The 10,190-nt window shown below is 42.3% G+C and overlaps 1 protein-coding gene across 3 annotated transcripts in view; it reads left to right on the top strand.

Moving 5' to 3' along the window:
- The first annotated feature begins 3,324 nt into the window (after positions 1–3,324).
- PLSCR1 (phospholipid scramblase 1) overlaps positions 3,325–10,190 on the top strand; it is a 31,603-nt gene continuing 24,737 nt past the window's right edge. Inside the window, exon 1 of one of the 3 annotated variants that reach the window (XM_008524536.2) lies at positions 3,325–3,614. The gene's annotated coding sequence lies outside the window, so the exon portion shown is untranslated. The remainder of the gene's footprint in view (positions 3,615–10,190) is intronic. The other 2 variants (XM_070577598.1, XM_070577597.1) reach the window with 2 other exon arrangements.

The following is a 10,190-nucleotide window of genomic DNA, read 5'->3' as shown; positions in this document are numbered from 1 at the left end:
TACTGAGTCAGAAAAAGGTAGGGCTTCACAAATGGAGTTTTAACAAGAATTTCAGGGGATTCTGATGCACACTAAAATTTGAGGACCACTATTTTACCATGTAAAAGCAGATACTGAGTTTTGAGTAGGCAACTAATAGTTTATCTCATACGCAAATATTTTCTAATTAAAGATGGTACTTTTCTCCAGAGATCATAATAAAATGAAAACAAAAACAGTTAAAACAAACAAAAAACCCCAAAGCTGTAAAAATCACAAGGACAATAAAAATATGATCTGTACAGGAGAGAAAGAGATTTTCAACAAATTTGAGAAAATAGAGAGAGATGTGGTAACTATTTTGTAAGACATGGGAAGTTATAAAGTGTTTAAAGAGGGATATAAGAATACAGAAATCTAATTTACCTCCACAGCATCCCAGAGAGACTGAGGACAGTGATGCCAAATGAAGGGGGGGATAAAGTTGAGAATTAGAAATTAAAATGAGGAGTGCTTGAAAGCCTATATCCAGAAGTCTAATCACCACCCTCAACCACTACTCCACGGAGAGAACGCAGCAAAGCTATGCACCACCCTACACAAGCTGTAGGACATTCCTTCTGTCTAAAATGGAACAGAAATGCTTGGCTTTCAAAAACAACATTCACTGGGGAGGACAGATTGAAAAATAATTTTGAAAATGGAAGTTACTGGTTCTGTACAGTTTTCCTGCCACTTCTGCATCAGAAGTTCAGCAAGCAGGAAGCTAAATGCCAACCAGAAGCTTCTATAGGCACTGGTGATCGTGGGCATCTACTTTGACTACTGCATAAGTGTTAAACCCAAGATAAATTTCAGGCCCCTTCAAGAAGGAAAAGCCAAGAGAAGACCTCCACAAAAATCTGGGCTCATAGAGTTACCACCTTGTAACATGAAAGAGAAGTAAACGCCACCACAGAGGAGGCAAGAAGACAGAGGGGACTGGCCCCTCTTGGCCTTGATGAAAGATATATACATTGTTGCAAAATTCTGAACTTGTAAGAACAGCATCGATTTTGGAGAAAATGAAAGCATTCCTAGAAATAAAGAGGAACACTTTATAATGATAAAGGCTCAATTCACCAGGATAATATAACTACTTGTAGATTTTATCTAATCACATAACCACAAAATATATGGGAAAAAGTCAAAACAAGAAAAGATAAATCTATAATTAGAGTGGGAGATTTTAATGTTCCTCTGAATAATTAATAGAACAAGTAAACAAAATATCAGCTAAATAACAGCATGATTAAGAAATTGACTTAATAGAAAAAATAAAATACCATATGCAACAGCTGAGGAGTACATTTATTTTTCAAGTGATTATAAAATATGTACAAAATTGGCTGCGTACTGAAGGGCCATAAAGCAAGTCTCAAAAAATTTCAAAGATTGAAACCATTCACAGCATGTTCCTGAACCACAAAACAGCTATAAATAATGAAAAGATAACTAGAAAATCCCAACTTTCAGCAATTAGGAATAAATTAGTGCCAAGGAAGAAATCATATCGGATGTTCTGGGGTACAGCAGGCTTTCTGAAATAAGATGCAAAGCCCAGAAGTCAAAAGTGAAAAATACAGGAAAAAATGATTAAAAATGAAAACGATGGGGACTGCCCGGTGCCCTAGTGGTTAAGTTCGCACACTCCAATTCTGCGGCCCAGGGTTTCCTTGGTTCCCATCCTGGGCGTGGTCATGGCGCTGCTCATCAGGTCATGCTGAGGCAGCGTCCCACATAGCACAGCCAGAAGGACCTACAACTAGAAGATACAGCTATGTCCTGGGGGGCTAAAGGGGAGAAGAAGAAGAAAAAAAAAAAGAAGAAGAAGATTAGTAACAGATGTTAGCTCAGGTGCCAATCTTTAAAAAAAAAAAAAAAAAAAGAAAGAAAGAAAGAAAAAAATATGTATTGTGGAAACAACGTTAAATAACATACAATCCAGAGACCCACTGGGCAAAAGAATTGTACCTTATTTAATAGAGGAGGGATTCAATCCACATTATATAGTGAGCACAACAAATCAGCAAGGGGAAAAACATCCCGATCCAACAGAAAACTCCGTATTGAATAGTATCAGACAGATAACAGAACAAAATGGTAAAATGTTCAGTAGTCAGATGAAAAATTAACTCAATATCACTAACATAAGAATTAACAGAAACAATAATAGGGTAACATTTGCCAATCAGAGTAGCAAACATATAGAAGTGATCTTCAGGAAGTACCCAGATGTGGTAAAACAAGCATTTTCAAACTTTATTGGCATAAGAACAGAGAGAGGTTTTCTGTAGTGTGTACAGAAAGATGCAAGGATGATGAGCAGAGCATAATTTGTAATTGTGAAACTGGAAACAAACTGCCCCTGGAAGGTTCGATCAACGATACAGTTCTGTATTGAAGACAAGGAGATTGCCAAAATGCATCGTAAGCTCAGAAAAGCATATCAGAGAACAGTTTGCAGAAAATAATCCTATTTATGTAAAAAACCACTATGTACATGTGTATCTACTCACGTATCCATAACAATATTCATTGAGTGCTTACTTTGTGGCAGGCATCACAGAAAACTTTTTGTATATTTTAACTTCCTAATCCTCATAAAAATCCTATGCTTAGGGGCCAGCCGGGTGGCACAGAGGTTAACCGTGCACGTTCTGCTTCTGCGGCCCGGGTCACAGGTTCGGATCCTGGGTGTGGACATGGCACCGCTTGGCACGCCATGCTGTGGCAGGCATCCCACATATAAAGTAGAGGAAGATAGGCAGGATGTTAGCTCAGGGCCAGCCTTCCTCAGCAAAAAGAGGAGGATTGGCAGCAGTTAGCTCAGGGCTAATCTTCCTTAAAAAAAAAAAAAAAAAAAAAAACCTATTTGTAGATACTAACTACCCTCATTAACAGATTAAAAAACAGGCACAGATATTGCAATTGGCACAAAGTCACAGAGATGAGACGGGATTTAAACCAAAGTGGCTTGGTTTCCTCCTTCCTTTTTCCGTCTTATTTTCTGTTTCCTTCTCTATTCCGCTCCCTTCCAACGCTCTTCTCTCCCGGCACCTCACCTCTCTTAGTAAACATCCAAATGTCTGCTAAGTAAAGGGGAGAAATGTAGGGGGTGCAGAAGGTCAGATTCGCTTTCCTCCATACTATCCTTTATTGTTTGGAGGATCTTGTGTTCCTCTCGTAACTAAAACATTAAAAGAAAAAAAAAATCACTGAATCCTTCAGTTCAGTTCCAGTCGAGGGCCTGGAAAAATTAAACACTCTAAACACAGCTGGTCGGTTTGACTCTTAAAAGGGGTTAACATCGTTTGGTGGAGAGACAGAGACAGAGACAGCAAGAAAGCGAAAGAGAAAAGGGACCATAAGGAAAAACGAGCTTGACCCCTGTCCCTTCCGAGCAGCCCACGCCCCCCTGAGAGGAAGAGGAAGTTCTCCGGCTTATAGGGCCGGTAACCCCACCCCACCTTCCCGGCTAGTAATTTCCCCAGGGCCAGGTGCTGCGGCCGTCCAGTGCGTCGCTGCGCTCCACCCAGGACTGAGCGGCTCTTCGCGGGGAGCAGCGGGCGGCGCGGCCCGAGCGCGGGCACCAGGTAGGCGCAGGCGAGCCCAATCGTGCGCGCCCCATCCGGAAACGAAACCCGGAGCCGGGGGCTCGCCCGAGGTCGCTCCGAGTTTCCTGTGGGGGCAATTCCGGGGAAGATCGTGGAACGACCCTCCGGCCCGCCCCCCCCCCCCAAGGCCGCCCGGGGTAGAGGATGGGGGCTGGCCTCGGGGAGCGACCCCGGAAGTGGAGCCGGGGCTCCTCTTAGGGTCCCAGCTGGGCCGGCGGTACCCCTGTCCAGTCCTGGGACCTTCCCAGCGACAAGGTTTGTCCTGCCTGAAACCGCCTTGCAGGCTCGACTTTGCTTAGTACATCTCTTATCGCAGCAGAGAGCAGCGCTGCATCATGGCAAGAACCTGGGCTGGGGGTATCTGCCAGCAGGTTGGGGGGATTAGAAGGGATGCTTACTAGAGCCTGCTAGCTGTAACATCTAACAGTATTAACTAGGAGTATGGCTGCAGCCCAAAACTGTGCTAGGCACCGTGGAACACCAGAATTGGGAAGATACAGTAGGTTTCTAGCAGAGAAGCTGAGAGTGTCAGCTTGGGAGCCCACCTGCCGGAGTTGATTCCTCCCTCTGCTCCTTACTATCTGTGGGCTCCCCGCCGGTTTCTTCCTCTACACCCCTTCCATGCCTGTCTCTGAAGTTGTGGAACGACTAGAAAGAGTTACAAGAATTACAGTCAGATATGTTAGGTTGACATGTGAGTTACAGGAAGATATGCATTAGTGTGATGTGTTTAGAGCCATGACTGGCACTGCAGAAAATACTCAGTTAACTTTTCCTGCTTTGTGACAAAGTTCCTAGTTTCCCAAGCTCACTATCTGGTTTCCTGTGATCTGATTTACAGAGTTATTACTGGAAGGCATGGCCTGGCCACTTCCCAGTTCCAGGTTTAGCAATAGGAGGTACATGGTTAGTACAAGTGTCGCTTGCATCATAGGAAGTGTCAGGTGATTTCAGGTACCAGTTTTTCTTCCTTGAACTTACTTAACAGCAGAACTTTCTCTTAATGCTGCCTTACACCCTTGTGGAAGGAAATGAAATAAAAAGTAAGTGAAAAGGGAAGTGAGTGGATTTCCACAGCTGGGTAGAGGAGTGCCATGTGAAGTGGCTGGTTGTGGACTGAGCAGCCTTTGCATCTGAGGGAGCTGTTCTTTCCAACTGAAAGGAGAGAAATAAACTGTACACACATTGTTGAATCAACGAGCACTGATTAAGTCTCTTGTCCTGGACAAGACAGGCAATGATCTCGCCTTCGAGAGCTGGAGAGCAGGTGGAGAGACATTGATGGTGCAAGAACTGTCCCCTGTACACCTCTCCACCTCATGTCTGATGATTTCTTCCTCTTTTGCTCTTTAACACACAGACCTCCGTTCCCTTGAATGAGTCAGGCTCCCTCTGGCCACAGGACTTCTACCTGTGTAGTCCCCTCTGCCCCTCTGGCTATAATGCCTCCCCACCACGCCACTCCCCCACACACACCACACACGCCTCCATGGCCTGGTTGGTTGAATTTAGACTTCTTTCTGCTCTCAGATCTCTTTCTTGACAAGCCCCCCCATCTAAATTAGTGCCCCATAACTCCTTCTTAAAACATCATTATGATTATTCATCATACTTAGAGTATTGTAATCATGTATTGTTAATTGTCATTTCTGTTCTAGTGATTGTTACAGTACCTTACATACTCTAGGCCTTTAATCATTCTTTGAAAAAAGGCACAAGCTTTATACTGAGTGAATATGTACATACATATTTATATATGTACACATACATTTATATATGTGTGTGTATTGCACTTTCTTGAGTAGTGCTAAATTTAAAAAGCTGAAGCACGGTAGTTACTCAGTACTAACAATTGTGCTTTTCATTTTCCAAATTTTGAATTTAATAAGCACTTAGAAAAAATTTTCGCCTGGCCTAGTAAAAACAAAATGGCCACAAGTAAATTTAAAATTCCATGCTTTCTATGTTACGTAAGATATCATAAAGATAGTTTTTTAACAAGTTTCAAAGAAACTTGACAATTTGGGAAAATGTCTTTCTTTTCCTCAATGGATCAAGGACATGAGTGCAAAGGACCTGAGTCCTGAATCCTTGTAGTTCAGCTGCTCTGAGCATTCAGTGATCATTTATTCTCTGGGCCTTGTTTCCTCACTTATAAGGAGGAAAGGAAACAACGGATCCATGTCAGGGGGCTCTGAGTTGTCAGCAGAGGCTTTTCAGGAGTATAAAGCAACCAGCCTATGATAAGGGACGTCAAGATTCGTTTGTGTTTCCTTTGTCTCTGGGTTACTTGTTAGATTTGTAGACCACTTGACCACCCCTCTCTCAGTTCGTCCCAGTGGATGTAATGTCTACTTTTTTCTCCAAGGTTTACGATAAAATGCTATCCAAATGGTTCTGAGTGTATTTGTTTTGTTTCCATGAGCCTGAAATACAGGCGTGGATTTTACAGGAAGACTCCCGTTACCCGGTTTGCATTTATGCGTTGGCCGCAGCCACCCCACCTCCGCCCATAGCCTTCCTGTCCGGTGGACTGGTGTACTCGAATGCTCACCATCTTGGCCCACCTATTTGTGTAAACTTATCTGTTTGTGGTCTACTTGTCTTTTACCACAACCACAGTTCATCAGATGAAATGTTTTTGTCCTTAGATGTCAACTCAATGTTTTTAAATGCACAAAATTGACCTACATTCATGAGCTGAACAACATGGAAATTTTCTAATTTGTGTCTTAGCTCAGCAAGCGCTGGCTCTCCACATCCTGTGCCCAGTTCCTCCTCCCTGGTCTAGTGCCTCATTCTCACTTACTCATGGGAAGGTAGGGACATAGAATTCTGGGATTGTTTTTAGAGCAGTAACATTTTTGCTAAAATAATTCAGAACATATATCCCCATCTTAGGACTCTGTGAAAAATGTTAACTGCTTTGTTCTTAGGCGATTAAGAAGTAAATTTGGGTAAATAATCCAAATCAACTTTATGCCTAGTTTATAGGCATAGTAGTTTTAGGATCTTCCAAAATTAGGGATGCTTCCCCCGTGGGTTCCAGATTTTATATTAATACTTTTTGGAAGCAAGAAGAGAGAAATTCCAGGCCCCCAAGAGATGGGTGAGAGGGTGTCACTGTCATCTGATTGTGGAGCCATAACTGGATGACCTGCACCGCTTGCCTTTCTTTGTGGTGGTGGAGGTGTATAATTACCAAATAGCCCGGAGCAGGAGGGGACTTATGGTGCCTGAGAGAGTAATTTTAACAGAGCTATACTTATATGTATATAGCATATGATGCTTCAATCTCTTCAGAAGCTCTCACCTAACAGAGTTAATCAGATTATAATTTGAAGATCTGTGTTTGTCCTGAAGTAATGAAGATTCCAACAGTACAATATATAATATGACTTTATTAGAGATTTTTTTTCTTTTAGTACAGGATAAATATGATTTTCTCTTTCTTGGAAGTCTTCTTCGATTTGTTTCCTACTAAGAGTCGTGGAAGGCATTATTTAAAAGTTATCATGTCAGGGGGCTGGCCCTGTGGCCGAGTGGTTGAGTTTGCGCGCTCTGCTGCAGGCGGCCCAGTGATTCGTTGGTTCGAATCCTGGGCGCGGACATGGCACTGCTCATCAAGCCACGCTGAGGCAGCGTCCCACATGCCACAACTAGAAGGACCCACAACGAAGAATATACAACTATGTACTGGGGGGCTTTGGGGAGAAAAAGGAAAAAAATAAAATCTTTAAAAAAAAAAAAGTTATCATGTCAGGGCAGGCCAGGTGGTATAGTGGTTAAATTCATGTGCTCCGCTTGGGGGTTCATGGGTTTGGATCCTAAGTGAACCTGATATGGATTAAGGCTGCCCCAGGTAGAGAAGCCCAGGGCATCCTCACCTATGTGCCGATCTGTATGACCAGATTCGTATCTAAAGTTATACGACCACACAATAACCAGACCCCATCTGCACTGAAACCATTTAATGACTTTTTACATCATCTTTTCTTTTTCCAGTAAAAATAAGTCACATACCCATGCCTTATAAATTTAGCCCTAACCCTCAACACATGGCAGCAGCAGCAGCTCGGACTGCCCATGGGTCCTGTCCCCATGCTATTCCATACTATTCTCTAAATAAAAGAGCACTACTGCCAGACCTTGAGAGTCCAAGAAATCTTTCTCTCGACTCTTCGGCTCGCTGTCCCCGCATCAAACCAACACACTGCTCATCAAGCCATGCTGTGGTGGCATCCCACATACAAAATACAGAAAGACTGGCACAGATCTTAGCTCAGCAACAATCTTCCTCACCAAAAAAAAAAATAGTTATTATGTTAATTAATTCACTAATTAACTTACCCAGGACTCAGCCCAGTCATTTCCAAAACTGAGTGACGTTATGTCTTGTAATAACCCATTGAGTTTGAGGAAATCAAAAGATCCTTAAGACAGCAAGCAAGAGAGTACGGGGATGAACATGGTGGGTATCATTATTCCACACGTGCTTCATTCCATTTGGCACACCTGCAGGTACACCTGTCACTTAACATTCTGCACCAGAGCTTGTGACATAGCATTTTTCATGCTTGAGATACCATGTAATTGCTAGAATTCTAAAACCTGCAGGAAAGTGAGGACCCAGACTTTGTTCTGCAGTGGCTTTGCCAACAGATACTCATCTTCACAAACCTATAGTTTGACTCAAAATATCGTAACCAAATAGGGAGGAAAAGAGCAAAGATGAACAAATGAGTGCTGTTTCAGAGTCTGTCTAGCTCTGCTTCCTTGGATTTCTGTGCAAGGAGGGAATGCTCTCTGACGCCGTGGAAGAGAAATACTCTCGTATGCATGGTTGGTGCTCATTTGGCCAGGACTGGGGAAGTATGGTGAAGTGTCATCACTGACAAGCCTCACCTGTTCCTAATATGATGCATAGAGGCATTTATGAATTTCCTCTTTTTCTGGCATGTCCTTTCTTTCCGACTGGCACGGGACTTCCCAGGCTCAAACAACTAAATACAAGAAAAAAATGTTTTTCAATTAAAAATATTTTAATTTTTTTAAATAAAAAAATTATTTTAATAATTTTACAGTCCCCTCCACATGGAAGAACTTGCCCATGTTCCTTCTCCGGGTGTTACTCAGGATCTGTCCTTGAAATGAGTGCCTTTCTGCCATTGTAGGCTAAGGGAGAATGATGGAAACAATAGTTCTTTAAAATTGCTGTTAAATTGGCTGAAGGCCATAGAATATTTTTTTTAACTAATCATATTAAAGAGTGGTGTCCTAGGAGCAACAGGGGATAGTTAAACTCTTCAGAGATGTTTAGTCCAGTGTATTAATTAAGGGATATGACCTATTTCTACTCCAGAACTTCAGTCTTTTAATGTTATATATCTGTTAAGGTTCTCTTGGCATATTGTGAGGTAATGGGTGTTACTTTTAATGTATAATCTTTGACCATGGAAATGTGAAGTTGACGAAAATAATCCTGGCATTTGGTGTGTATGAATTTACTCTCCTTTTATAGTTCTTCCCATGACAGACCCAATTACACAAATGTGGCCTAGGAAAACTTTTAGCCTCCTTTGGTTACATGTGTTTATTAGCTTACTGAACATCTTATAGATTAATTACAGAAAAACAGAAATTTTAATCTTTTTGCCCTTCTTGCCTGAGGAGGTCCACAGTGGTTGGTTTCTGATGAGTTAAGGAAAACTTGGGTTACAATTATTCTAAGAAAAGCCAAGAAATAAAATCAGTAACTCCACCTTTTTGCTTTATTCCAGGGCCAAGTAAACCCATTCTGAATTATTCAACCATTACTGAACTTCTTGAGTATATATAATTAAGAAGTGACTATAATTGAAATGTTCTTAAGAGTTTTACCAGAGTATGAAATTTTATGCTTAAAGTAGGCAACGATAAAGAAATAAAATTGAAAGGAGAGGCAGGATGTGGTTTCTTCTTGGGAACACCACATTTTAGTTGAGAATATAGAGGCATCTGTTGACTTTTATTTACCAATTCGGGTGACGCAGCAGGAGGAGTTATTAAAGGGGCACCAAGACTGGAGATGGCTTGGGAAGGGCAGGGCTGATTCACGTTAGTGTGTGGGTCCAAGATAGAACAGTCAGGTAACAGAGGTTTTGCCTCATGTCTTAACTGTAATTAACAGGCGTATGGGGGCTGGGATTTAAGGTGAAGAGAGGCAAAAGAGTGGCCGGAGAGGAGTGGGAAAGACTAGGATGGGATCAAGGCTCTCGAAGACAGAAGTACTGAGTACAATGTTTTTTATTATTACTTTTCTTAGAAATAAGCAAACACAAAGTTTCGGTGTGATTGTCATGGTGCTACAGCTGTGACATCCCCTGAGCGTGCATTCCCTGGCCAACAGCATGTCTTGAGGCTTAGAACAAAGGGTCAGGGCTTTTCAGATTCACTGTTCACGTTGGGCAGAACACGTCCACGGGACCTGGAATTCAGAGATATTTGCAGTAGTGTGGCCTGGTAGCTAACCTGTCTGTCCAGTTGAACCGCGAGTGGAGCCCAGCCCTGAGGTTG

The sequence above is a fragment of the Equus przewalskii genome, chromosome 15 (assembly GCF_037783145.1).
Source record: "Equus przewalskii isolate Varuska chromosome 15, EquPr2, whole genome shotgun sequence".
In the NCBI taxonomy this organism is placed as follows: domain Eukaryota; kingdom Metazoa; phylum Chordata; class Mammalia; order Perissodactyla; family Equidae; genus Equus; species Equus przewalskii.
This window is presented reverse-complemented; position numbering and strand designations above follow the sequence as displayed.